The sequence below is a fragment of the Agelaius phoeniceus genome, chromosome 2, assembly GCF_051311805.1.
Source record: "Agelaius phoeniceus isolate bAgePho1 chromosome 2, bAgePho1.hap1, whole genome shotgun sequence".
Lineage (NCBI taxonomy): Eukaryota > Metazoa > Chordata > Aves > Passeriformes > Icteridae > Agelaius > Agelaius phoeniceus.
The window spans coordinates 31,285,225-31,298,512 of record NC_135266.1 but is presented as its reverse complement, the minus strand read 5'-3'; the positions used below and the strand labels follow the sequence as shown (position 1 = coordinate 31,298,512).

At 44.2% G+C, this 13,288-nt stretch overlaps 1 protein-coding gene across 2 annotated transcripts in view; it reads right to left on the bottom strand.

Annotated features, from left to right (window-relative positions):
* Window positions 1-13,288, bottom strand: part of AFF3 (ALF transcription elongation factor 3) — a 329,101-nt gene that overhangs the window by 156,302 nt on the left and 159,511 nt on the right. The window lies entirely within an intron of this gene.

Here is a 13,288-nt window from a genome sequence, read left to right as displayed (position 1 = left end):
GAAATAATCCAGTGTGTTTCTGGGGTGAAATCTGCAGGAATAAATTTATTTCAGACTACCAGCTTTAACTAATCAGCTTTAAATCACTGTCAAAATTATTTGCAGGTATTTTTTAGTAAGGTACATTGATTCATCATGAAGTTAAACATTTTGGCCTTTGCAATTTCTTTTCTTTCATTTGCAATTTTATCTATTAAAATTTCACAGAATTGTGAAATTAGTCCTATTATAAATTAATTATTTGCACATTTATCCTTTAAAAAGTAGTCTTTAGAGCATAAGTCTTATACCTATTTTTAAATCTTCTCCAGTTTAAAAAGAATAAGAGAATGAACTTCTTTCATGTTTCTTTCACTTCTCCCCGCCTCTGGTGCACATGCCTGTAGAAATAACTGCCCTGATACCACACCTCAAATTATATCTTCCAAGGGAGATGTTAGACAAAATCCCATTGACTTACTGGTTGTTGTTGTGTGGGTGTGTACCAAGGAACAGCATTTAAAAAAGCTTTTAGCATGCCAGCTTTTATCCAGAACAGCTTAATTAAAACCAGATATTGTAATAGTACCATTTGCCCCAAAATGAACAGTAGGTATACTAACTGCCAGTGCATTAAGTTTGGTTAATGAAAGGAGTTATAATACACTACCAACAAAGGTATGAGGGATGAGGATAATAAAGAGCCATTTGCTGCATGCTGAGGTCTGTGGAAGCCCCCAGTTCCCCCTTGCCTAGCGCTGGCAGCCCCTTCATGTGCTGTGGATCCACGTGAGCCTGCAAAAGCATCTGGGGGGTACACGTGCCAGAGCCACCTCTGTGCCTGGGGAGCACATACAGCCCTAGCAGACAGCTCTCCAAGTCAAAGAAGATTGGGAGAAGTGGTAATGAAGGGAATAAATGCTGGCACTCAGAAAAAAAAATGTTATTTTGTTGTGTGGAAGATATTTGTGAGTGATACTGCCTGTTATTACCAACTGCATTTTTCTGAAATAGTTTTGCCTTCTCCAGGTGAGAATGAAGTGAGGTGATGAAGTCAGCTCAGTCCTGTAAAGCCCCACATCTTGCACAACCTGACCCAAGCTGAGGCAAAACTGTCCCTGGATTTGAAAATGCTAATACACTAGGAGTTTGCAAAAACGCTATGCTGAAGCAGGAGCTGCAGATTGTGTTGAAGAACAGAAGAAATGAGTTTGAAAGGGAATTTTATAAGTTTCCCAGAACACCCTAGGTAGTCCCTGTATTTTGTTGTTGCTGCTTTTTTAACCCTATCTTAAATATACCACCACTCAAATTACTTGTCTGATTTTGAATCCCAAGTGGATGGAAGTGCGTGGCTCCCTACGTGAAAACAAATCGTGATGAAGGTGGAAACTAAAGATTAGCACTAATGCACATGCTTTAGGCTTCAACCCCAAATTCAGCTAATAAAAGACCTGTTATATTTCTCCAAAACTTAACGGATGAAACCTCAATCAAAAGATATCTGAGGAAGCAGGGTAGGATCAAGAACAGGGCTAATTTTGCAGAATTAAGGAGCAACATGAAGATTTTTAACGAGGAAGCAGACACCTTTGCAATAACTGCACTATGATATGTTGCCTAGCAACAAGATATAAAAATGATGTATAACGCCAGTAACTTCTTTCACATATGAAAACAGCACCCTACCAAGACAGCTCCATAATGTACTCTTACAAACTAAAAATCCATAGAGACCATTAAAGCCTCCATCTTCTGTAATACACTCTGTTAAACAATCATGTGTTTTTGTTAATGCAGTAAAACACTGAATTTATTTAATGATTACCCAATGATACATCAGCAGCAGCAAGCAGGAACATTTCTATTTTAAGCCTGCAGGATCCATCCCAAGACATCACACTTCAACAGAGAACAAATGCAATGAGCCAGACCCGTGCAGAGAGAGAGATGCATTTATGGGGGGCGAATTAAAATCACCTTCTGTCTGATAAAAAAAATAGCATTATTGGAATGCACAGAAATGCATTTATTGCTTTTTCTTTTCTTCTGTGGCTTGTAGCTTAACATGATATTGCTCCCAGAGTACCTCCTGCTTCCTGGCTCGGGAATGGGAGAGGCGAGGAGGGTGTCAGGGCATGCCAAAGAGTGGGTCGTGACTGCATAATGTCTGCTAAAAGTAGTACTGTGAAGATGGTTGCACAGGACAGGGTGACAGAGGGGACTCTCAGAGGGTGAGGTGCCAGGTGTTGCTGGGCAATCTGCAGCCTGGGTGGAGGGGGAGCAGCTGGCACTGGCAGCCCCAACCCCAAGCAGAAGCAGAGGCAGCCCTCGCCAGCCCAGTTACAAAAGATGGTCCACAGCCAAAATGAAAGCCCTGCAGCCAGAGGGCCGTGCCAAGACACCAGGCCCTCATCTCTAGGAGGGCTTGTGGGGGAATAGAGAGAGTGGGGAAGTGCCCCAGGCCTTGGGGGGCTCACTTTCCTTCTGCAGCATCACACCCAGCAAAGTGATGAGAAGAACAGCCTTAGCAAAACAGGGCAAGTAAAGCCAGAGCACAATGACCTGAAGTTTAGGACTGGTAATGTATTACAAGGCTCATCGAGGACTCATCTCAGACAGGTCTGGTAGCAGCCAGTGTCATGGGGTAGTTTGGCTCAGTTCAGCATTACACAGAGAGGAAAATCTCTTTCTTATCTGCTGGGAGTGGGGACTTGGCTCAGGTTATCACCTTGCATTGTTCCTGCACACTCATGGGGACAGGCTACCTATGAAACTGCCCTGCAAGCCAATGGCAGCACAGCCCCTGTGGGAGAAGGCTCACTGGTCCACCCCATCCTGCAGTCCCTTGTTGTCCCTTCCCTGTCTCTGTCATGTCTCCCTGCCTCTTTTCTTGAAAGTTATGGGCTGAATATTTCCAAACGCTGGAATATTTCCAAATCTGCAGATTAATTGAGATACATGTTATATATGTCTGGAAATGAAGCAGATGAACATGACACTTAATCCTTTGCTGATCTAATGCCTTGAATTTTAATCTTTGCTCTGCCACTTGCTTTTTTACCTTGAGCAAACCACAACAGCTCTCTGTACCTCAGCCCACCCATCTGTTCAAACATATCTGGTGATGTGACCCTCTCCAGCTGACCCATATTTTATGGGATTGCTGCAAGTCTGCATTAGCATGTGACTAGATACCAGGACACTTTGAGATGAAAACATTAACCATGTTATTGCCCAAGGTAAGCACAATGCATTCTTGCATTGAACTTCTGAAAGTATTAAATATTCATAGTGGATTGTATATTCTATGAACTCAGCAATGCCAACAAGCAAAATCCAGATCACTGGGATTTCAGTGCTGGGAGTGTGGTGAATTATAGGATTCCAGGATTTGTTAGGTGCAGACTAGAGGGACCAAGCAATTGAGTGCCTGAGTCCTGGGTAAGCAGGGAGAGGGTAGCATAGGCAGAGGGGAGCACAAGCAGGCACAATCCTGATCTACTGCCAGGATAATTTCTGCTGCAAGCCTTTGAAGGTGAAGCGTGGAGAAAAATTAAAAAGTCCCATTCTTCATGTAGTACTGAGGACCTGCAAAAGTCCAGTGTCAGGGGACAAATAAGATCAAAGATAAGCTTGTGTGGTTTCCTTTAATCTAAGTGAAGGCCAACTTTTGAGCTCCAACAGAGAATTTCAGTGTAAAAGGTCTTATTCTAAACAGTTTTGTGGATTAAAGGTAACTGAAAAGATGGAGACATTGGCAAGATATAGAAAAATATATAAATATGTAAATGCATAAAGGGAAGTCAAGTGTGACTCCCTTTCCTAATTGCCTAACATGATTCCCACTAGATGCATAAATTACAGCTCCTATTAACAGCACTATGAATAATAATCAGTTTACTTTCTGGCTTGTATCTAAATATACTTTCTATATGATTTCATCTTTTATTCAGCTGTTTAAAAGCAGAACATCTAATTACAGTTCATATTAGTCTACATTAATTTTTTTTTTCCACAGAGCATGTGTGATGACTGATTTTCTAAAAACAGACAGAATTTTTTAGCATATGGAAAAATCATGTTATTATTAATACATTCCCACATGACTCTACATTTCAATTCCCTTAATTATTTAGTCATTGCTGATTATGTCTTTTCACAATTCATTATCCCATTTCCTGCAACGTGGGCATTTTATTTATTAAGTGTCAAAACTAAGGGCCTGACCTCCAGGAAGATAATCAGGAAATAAGTGGCAGACATAAAAGGTCTGGGTTTCCCTTAAGTGCTCACTTATTTCGGTAACCGTGCCATGTTTTTAGTAAGCGGTGACAGAAGTGAAGCTTGGTGGTAATTGCAGAAGGGTGCAGGGCTGGCAAGCTGCGGGAGCTGTGCTTTCCAGGCTGCGGGAGCTGTGTGTCCCCGGCTGCGGGAGCTGTGTGTCCCAGGCTGCGGGAGCTGTGCTTTCCCGGCTGCGGGAGCCGTGTGTCCCAGGCTGCGGGAGCTGTGTGTTCCCGGCTGCGGGAGCTGTGTGTCACAGGCTGCGGGAGCTGTGTGTCCCAGGCTGCGGGAGCTGTGCTTTCCCGGCTGCGGGAGATGTGTGTCCCAGGCTGCGGGAGCTGTGTGTTCCCGGCTGCGGGAGCTGTGTGTCCCAGGCTGCGGGAGCTGTGCTTTCCCGGCTGCGGGAGATGTGTGTCCCAGGCTGCGGGAGCTGTGTGTTCCCGGCTGCGGGAGCTGTGTGTCCCAGGCTGCGGGAGCTGTGTGTTCCCGGCTGCGGGAGCCGTGTGTTCCCGGCTGCGGGAGCTGTGCTTCCCAGGACCCGGCTGATGGGCTCTGCTGCGGGAGCTGTGCTTTCCAGGCTGCGGGAGCCGTGTGTCCCAGGCTGCGGGAGCTGTATGTCTCCGGCTGCGGGAGCTGTGCTTTCCCGGCTGCGGGAGCTGTGTGTCCCCGGCTGCGGGAGCCGTGTGTCACAGGCTGCGGGAGCCGTGTGTCCCAGGCTGCGGGAGCTGTGTGTCACAGGCTGCGGGAGCTGTGCTTTCCCGGCTGCGGGAGCTGTGTGTTCCCAGGCTGCGGGAGCTGTGTGTCCCAGGCTGCGGGAGCTGTGTGTCCCAGGCTGCGGGAGCTGTGCTTTCCAGGCTGCGGGAGCTGTGCTTTCCAGGCTGCGGGAGCTGCGCTTTCCAGGCTGCGGGAGCTGTGTGTTCCCGGCTGCTGGAGCCGTGTGTCCCAGGCTGCAGGAGCCGTGTGTCCCAGTCTGCGGGAGCTGTGTGTCCCAGGCTGCGGGAGCTGTGTGTCCCAGGCTGCGGGAGCTGTGCGTCCCCGGCTGCGGGAGCTGTGCGTCCCCGGCTGCGGGAGCTGTGCGTTCCCGGCTGCGGGAGCCGTGTGTTCCAGGCTGCGGGAGCCGTGTGTTCCAGGCTGCGGGAGCTGTGTGTTCCCGGCTGCGGGAGCTGTGCTTCCCAGGCTGCGGGAGCTGTGCTTCCCAGGCTGCGGGAGCTGTGTGTCCCCGGCTGCGGGAGCTGTGTGCTCCCGGCTGCGGGATCTGTGTGTCCCAGGCTGCGGGAGCTGTGTGTCCCAGGACCCGGCTGATGGGCTCTGCTGCGGGAGCTGTGTTTTCTAGGCTGCGGGAGCTGTGTTTTCTAGGCTGCGGGAGCTGTGTGTCCCAGGCTGATGGGCTCTGCTGCACGGGGACAAGCGCGGGGCTCTGACACCAATGCGGGGTCGCTCATTGTGCAGCACACAGAGCACACTGTGCCCTTCCAGAGCCTGGTGGCGGAGGGAGCGGTGGCAGAGGGGCTGGCTGTGCTCCGCCACCCGCATCAGCAGCAACGCTGGGAACTTGGCAAGCTCTTGCCAGCCTCAAAGGGCTCCTGCTTCTCAGGAGACAGAATCACAGAATCACAAGATTGGAAGAGACCTTCAAGACCATCGAGTCCAACCTGTTCCCTGACACCTCAAGTAAAACATGGCACCAAGTTCCACATCCAGTCTTTTTTTAAACACATCCAGGGATGGTGAATCCACCACCTCCCCGGGCAGACCATTCAGTACTTTATCACTCGTTGCATGAAAAACTTTTTCCTAATATCTAACCTATATTTCCCTTGGTGCAGCTTAAGGCTGTGTCCTCTTGTTGTGTCAGTTGCTGCCTGGAGAAAGAGACCAACCCCCAGCTGACTACAGCCACCCTTCAGGGAGTTGTAGAGAGTGACAAGGTCACCCCAGAGTCTCCTTTTCTCCAGGCTGAACACCCCCAGCTCCCTCAGTCATTCCTTACTGTGGGGTTTGTGTTCCCAGCCCCTCTCCAGCCTCGTTGCCTCCTCTGGATGCACTCAAGTGTCTCAATGTCCTTCCCAAACTGAGGGGCCCAGAACTGGACACAGCACTCAAGGTGTGGCCTCACCAGTGCCCAGTACAGGGGAACAATGACCTCCCTGCTCCTGCTGACCACATTATTCCTGATCCAGGCCAGGAGCCATTGGCCACCAGGGCACACACTAGTTCATGTTCAGACGTGGACCAGCACCCCCAGGTCCCTTTCTGCCTGAGCTCTGTCCAGCCACACTGTCCCCAGCCTGTAACATTGCAGGGGGTTATTGTGGTCAAAATGCAGGACTTGGCACTTGGACTTATTAAACTTCATCTTGCTAGACTCTGCCCATCCATCCAACCATTCCAAGTCTCTCTGCAGAGCCCTCCTACCTTCCAACAGATTGACACATGCTCCCAGCTTAATGTCATCTGCAAATTTACTAATGAAAGACTCAAGACCTTCAGACTCTGCTGAGTTTTGTGAGGAGATACTGCCCACTCTCTCCTGATGAATCTGGACCTCTGGCAAAGGTAGAAAAAGCCCAAGCCAGCCCAACAGGCATGACAAAGGTTCATGTTTCCAGTCTATGGGTTAGACCATGGGTATTTCAGGCCAGGCCTGGTGCTTCAGCCTTTCACTGGATTGAAAACAGGTCCACACTGCACCCAGCTGCAGAAGCACATCTCTGGCCTCCTGCATGAGCCCAACCTCAGCTACTTATGGGTGTATCAGTGTCTTAAAAACAGAATGCTGGTGGAAATGCACCTGTCTAAGTAGTGCACCTCAGCTTCCTGACCCCTTGCTGAGCCAACACATTCAAAGATGAAGGAGCTCAGGAGACAGGTGTGTCCCTTCTAGATTTTTGAAACCAACAATTTTACATGTGAGGAACGGGGATGTGACATCAACACTCATTTTTTCCCTCTGCTATAGATTTTCAACAAAGTCTGTCGTATCAAAAATAGCATCACAACACAGACAAATAACAATTATTCAGTACACACACACACACACACACACCAGAGTATCAATTACAATAAGAATGTGAGGATGATTTAATTAGCTGCTGATAACTCCTGGTAATTTTGCAAAGTTGTGACTAAATATTTGCCGTATTTATAATATATAATGCATACATATGGGCATCCCATATGTGTGCATGCATATATATAAAAGGCATATACCATGCTTTATTGATGGGGTTTCTATGAGCAAAAATTAATTTGAAAAGCTTAATTTGAAAAGCTTTAATCAACATTACATTAATAGACAGCAGTTTCTTAAATAGCCTCATAGCTAGACAAATACTTTGCCTAATGCCATTTCATTTTCTGCCAGCTGCATGTGATTTGCTTTTGATCTGGCACACGCTTCGTTATACATTATTAACGAGCCAAACAGCATGCCCCTGGAGTTAGCATCCTGCCCCTGCTTATTTTTTAACAAATTTCCTCTTTTATTTCGCCCCACAGTGATTAATGGTTTCAGCTAACGGCGGCACTGTTTATGATCTGAGTCAGTGACTTCAGACCATCTTAATCTCCTGTTAGGCAGGTTTTAATTTGCTTACAAGTTTTTATTTATAGCACAGTATGCTCTCCATTTCATACAACAACAAAACCAAAACCTGCAAATAGCACTCCATTTCTTCTTCTAATGTTTTTGATGAGCTTTTATGGGTGAGAAAAGCCCAAGCAAGACATGAAATAAAAAATAAAAAGGCAACATGAAAAATACTTATTTTTCAAAATGGTCTTGTTTTTTATCCTGTTATCTGGAGAGAACCTGTTGCTTCCAATGTCTCTCTGCAGCCAGATAATTTCTGGTCTGGGTTATTTTGTACCCCATGGCTGTCTGCAAGAGTGCTTTTAGATGACTTGCTTATTAAAGCAGAGTCCTGTGGGGCTTCCAAAGTCCTTACTTGCAGAATTCTTATTTGTGGCATGGTTGGCACAGAAGCAGCTTTGATTCTTCCGTTAATATTATAAATATTTCCAGCTAACTTTAAGATCTATGCTGAAATGGATAACCTCTTTTCTATGTTGTTATAGCAGTTCAAAAGACTCTTTTATTAAGCCAAGTGCCAGATCATTATTGGTTTTTATTGTGCTGTAGTTTTGTCTAATATCAGAAGGAAATGATTTGAGGTGGGAGATAAAACACCAAATGGATTTAGTTATCAAAAACTTTATGGTATCTTAGCTACCTGCAGGAGTAGTCTGAATAGATCTTTTTGGGAGGATTTGTATTTTTTTTCTAAGAAAAATTTGTATGCCCATCACAATGCTCTCCATTGCACAGGTGATGCCAATGACTGCAGTCTGCTTGAACAAGTACTGAGTGAGGTGGAGACAAGGTCCCTACAGAGCCCAGGCAGAATGACACAGAACTGAGGTCACAGGATTAAGATCTACCATGCCACTTTCCCAGAGCACTCCCATGCCACAGAGTCCCCCTACAGAATTCCTCATTTCTAATGCCTACAGATTTTATCTTTTGATTCCCTTTTGCACCATAATGAGTTAAACACCAGACTTTTCTACATGGGAGAAATAATGGGCAATATCTAAACTTTTGTAGAGGGGAGAGCAAAGCAGTGAAGGTCACAGGAACAGTTTAGGAGATTTGTGGTCAGTTACACAGGGAGGGGGACAATTCTGCACTGCTCTGGAGAGGGAGGAGATTGAGCTCCTAGCCCTCTGGATGCAGAAGAAATAGGTGCCAGGATCCACTTGCTTCCTCCCACTTTTCACTTCTCCAGTATTGTGTTTGCTGTTGTCTTTCTTGCCAGTAATTTTTCACCCTCACTCATCGGTTCCTATTCCTAAAGTCACAACTGAGCATCTCATTATGGCTCCTGAGCTTGTCTCTCTCACTTTGACAATAGTTTTTCATGTTCTTGATTTGTTCCCAAAGGCAGAGCATCACTGTGGACTGACTCTAGGTTTATGTCCTCCAACTACCTTTTAAACATTCTCATCCAAATGGTTGGTGGGTCAATCATAACCTCATTGTACTATTACGTATTTTTGACTCTTTTCCTTGTTGAAAATTTTCCTATTCACCACTTCTCAACAATAATCTTGAATCCATTTTAGCTTTAATTAAAAAAAAATAGCAAAGAGACTGAGATTCCTGTATAGTCAGTGAGGAGAAAGGCATCTTCAGAGGATAATTTGTCCCATCCTCTCTCCTGTGACTATGTAGGGAGATTAAAATCTTAACTTAGATTAGACACCTATCTTCAGATAACAATAAGGTGAGATAAATTCCATCTCAACTCATCATGTAATATTCACACAGTAAAAGAAAATCTTATTTTATGTGCTTTCATTTACTTCAGACTTTGGTAAACCTGTGTAATTCTACACGTTATGCTTAGAACAATGAACTTGTTACTAACCCCACTTTTACAAATTTAATAGTAAACTATCAACTTGTGCAGAACCAGAGAGATGCATAATAAATGTTACAAGAACAGCTTTAGGCATTGCATATTAATAGCTGTGGTAGGATTGACTTGCAGAGCCTTAGTTTTATGATCAGCAACAAGATAATTAGTAAAATTATCCTGCAAATTCATTATCCTCATTCCTTCCACTTGTGCATTTTATTCATTACATATCAAAATGAGGAGTCTTGCCTCCAGACAGATAATCAGAATGTGTCAGACACAAAAGGTCTGAACTTTCTTTAAATATTCTTTGGTAAATGTGACCTTAAGTAGTCTCCATGATACCAAGGAATTTACAGTCATTATTCCAAAAAGAAGAAACCCTGTAATTTTACAGAGAAATGCAGTTGTGCATTTTGTAGGCTTTTTCACACCTTAATTCTATTTTGAGATAAATGACATAAATATTGGAAAGTACAGGAGCAGAATAATTTCCTTCTGGCTTAGTCTGAATTCACCTGCAAAGCTGTACTTTGCCATCCATGCTCCTTGTCTTCCTGCTTCTTAGATCCATAACCCAGCTGAGCTACACAGGGACTCCCTTCAACCTGTACATCCAGGGGATTTGGGGCTGAAACTAGGGTGCAGGAAAGTTGTGTGGACTGATTTATGCAGGTCTGTTGTCCTGCTGTGTGGGCAGGACCCAGCTAGACATGTGAGATCAGAAGGACCTCCTGGCCACCAACAGCTTACATGGAGTCAGATAAACCAACAGTGCTCCACTACACCAAGCATCTAATTTTGCAGATCTTTATAACATTTCATATCTTAGATTTGAGGTTCTTGCTCAAATCCCTCCTGCTCAGAACTAACACAAAGCATTCAGCTGTCAGGGCTGAGTCTGTTTTGCACGGGGTGCTCACACTGGCTGTGTCTGACCCTGAACTCAGGGCTGGGTGCCTGCTCCCTCTCAGTTCTCATGGACCTAGAGAAGAGGAGGAGGCAGCAGCATGAGTGTGATTCACAGCAGGAGCCTGACTTGTTCCACACAGAAAATTGCAGTGCTTGGCTGGACTGACCCTATACCCAATCCCTTCTGGATACAGGAACAGCACCAAAGCAGTGGAGAGATGAGTGGAGGTGAGCTGGAGAGGAATGGCTGTGGTGGATGGGTGTATGATCAGCTGTATTTCCCCTTTTACCTCTGTTAGTTTCAACACTTGATTCTCCTTATCTTCATCTCCAAGAATGCTCCATTTCCATTTACTTTAACACACTTTAAGTTGCAGGATTCTTAAAGTGCTTTTATTTTGGGATATGAGCTTCATAAAAATGCATCTGCTAAGCCAACAATGCTTTAAAATCCTTGGTTTGTATTTTAAAGACACCAATGTTGGTACTTGTAAGATTTGATTTGAAACATGGCCTTAAAAACTTAGTAAGAGTGGCATCTTTTGTGGAAAAACTGAGGACACATTGCAATAGATCATATAATAATGGTGTCATCACAACTAAGTAGTTCTTGCTGGCCCTACATCCTGCATGCTTCCTATGATGTACTTTGCATAATAATTCAATGGCTCTTGTTCAAAATTCAGGCACTTCAACAGCAGAATAAGATGCAATCATGGATCAACCCATTTCTGCATGTGTTGAGTTTATTAGTACTCACATTATTTAGCTGGCATGGCTTTTGAATTATCTTTTGCCAAGTGAAGCATGTGAGAAAGGACACCAAAACCAAATACACTAGGTTTATGTCTATCTAAACTGAGAAATCCCTTCACTTGTTCACCCAAGCTGCATGGTTTCTGCTGGCAAAAATGGACAGAGACTGGAGTAAAAAAACAGAGTCCTGTTGGTTTGTTTTAAATGTGAACTCACTGAAATTACCAAAACAAAAAACAAAACAAAAAAAACCCCAAACAAAACAAAACAAAAAAAACCAAACAAGAAAACCAACCAAAACCAAACAAAAACCCCCAACCAACCAAAAAAAAAACCACACAAACAAAGAAGAAAAAATCCATGAAAGCTTAGATGACAAGATATGGAAAGGTCCATACACCACAGAAAAAATAACTGATAGGGAACATCTTTAACAGAAGGGAATGTTTGATGATTTGGGGAATCTGCCTATGTATAATTTATGAATTCCTTATGGCTGTTTTTTACTATGTAATGCTTTATACTCCATATGCTAAGACGACAAGGAAAAAAAGTTAATGTCTGTGCATGAGAAGGTTGATAGCTAAAGATTATCAGCACCTGAAAAGATTTTACCCAAGGAAAAGAAAAGGTTAAGGGCCATGGTTTTTTCCCCTGCCTCTCCAGAGGGGTCTAGATGTGGGTAGTGGAAAATCCCAGACAAGTGAAAAAAGATATCAGATACTAATCCTGGGTCTTAAAAAAAATCAGAGAGCCTAAGTGACTCCTGTGAGACTCCAAGGGCCCAGAGACAAAGGCAGCTTGTTTAGGAGAAGAGAGCCTGGAGGCAGCTCTCTGAGCAGAAAGACACCAGGGAGGATGAAAGATGCTGCTGCCTGGGAGGGAAGAGAGAGGGAAAGCCAGGCTGAGCCTGGAAGACAGGGTGGAAATGTCATCTTTGGATTCAAGAGAGCTGAAGTGACAGCAAAAAATGATGGGAAAATTTAAATAGGAAAAGTGTGCAGATCTTTTATTGCTTTGTCTAGAAATACACACTGCTTCTCAATCTAATAGGGAAAAGCCCCAACCACTTTTTTTTTTTTTTTTTTTTGGAAAGCCTACAGAACCTGCAGTGGTCACAGAGCCTGGACAAAGTGATGCACACAGCAAATCTGGGTAGCCTCCTTAGGCTGAGGCAGGCTGGTTGTCCCTGTGGGGCAGGCCCACAGATAGCAGGATGGACATTGTCCATGTTCTTGGAAAAAGGCTGAAGTGGCTGAAGTGAAAAACCAAGCTCATGTCTCTGGTCCCATGAAAAATTTTCTTCAAGCATCATCCTTCCTATGCTATGAGGCTGCTGCAGCTTTGAGCTTTCTCATCTGATGAACATGATAGAGAACCAGCTGCTGCTGCAGCAACTATATTTAGCAGTCTGTTCTGCTATTGATGCATATATACCTGGTACCTATCACCTATAAGGAGAATTATTCTGACAAACCACAAGGAGAACAGGCCTTTCAGTATTTAGTTCATATTAACATGATGTCTGAGGAAAATTACCCTTTTTTTTTGTCCATGCTAAATTATTCCAGCTTTTCATTAATACTCATTAAGTTTTTAAGGGTTGGCATTTTTAGCAAAAAATAGTTTTCTCTGACAGAAAAAAGCCACCCAGATAAATGAAGAAAATGTTTACTCAATTTAATAGCCATGATTTTCTCTTCTGGTGCTCAATTCAAAATCAGGGTCTGAAGTCAACAAAGGTTGGATCAGGGTCTACAATTTTTTTAATTGGGCTCTTTTCATTTACATTGGAATACTCTGGAAATGCAGAGTTATAATGAACCATTACATATGCGTACGTGCAATATGAGAAAAATTAACAATGTCTTGGATTTGCTCAGTATTTATTCACCATTCATGAGTAAATAACAAATAACTTGATAATATTAATGAAA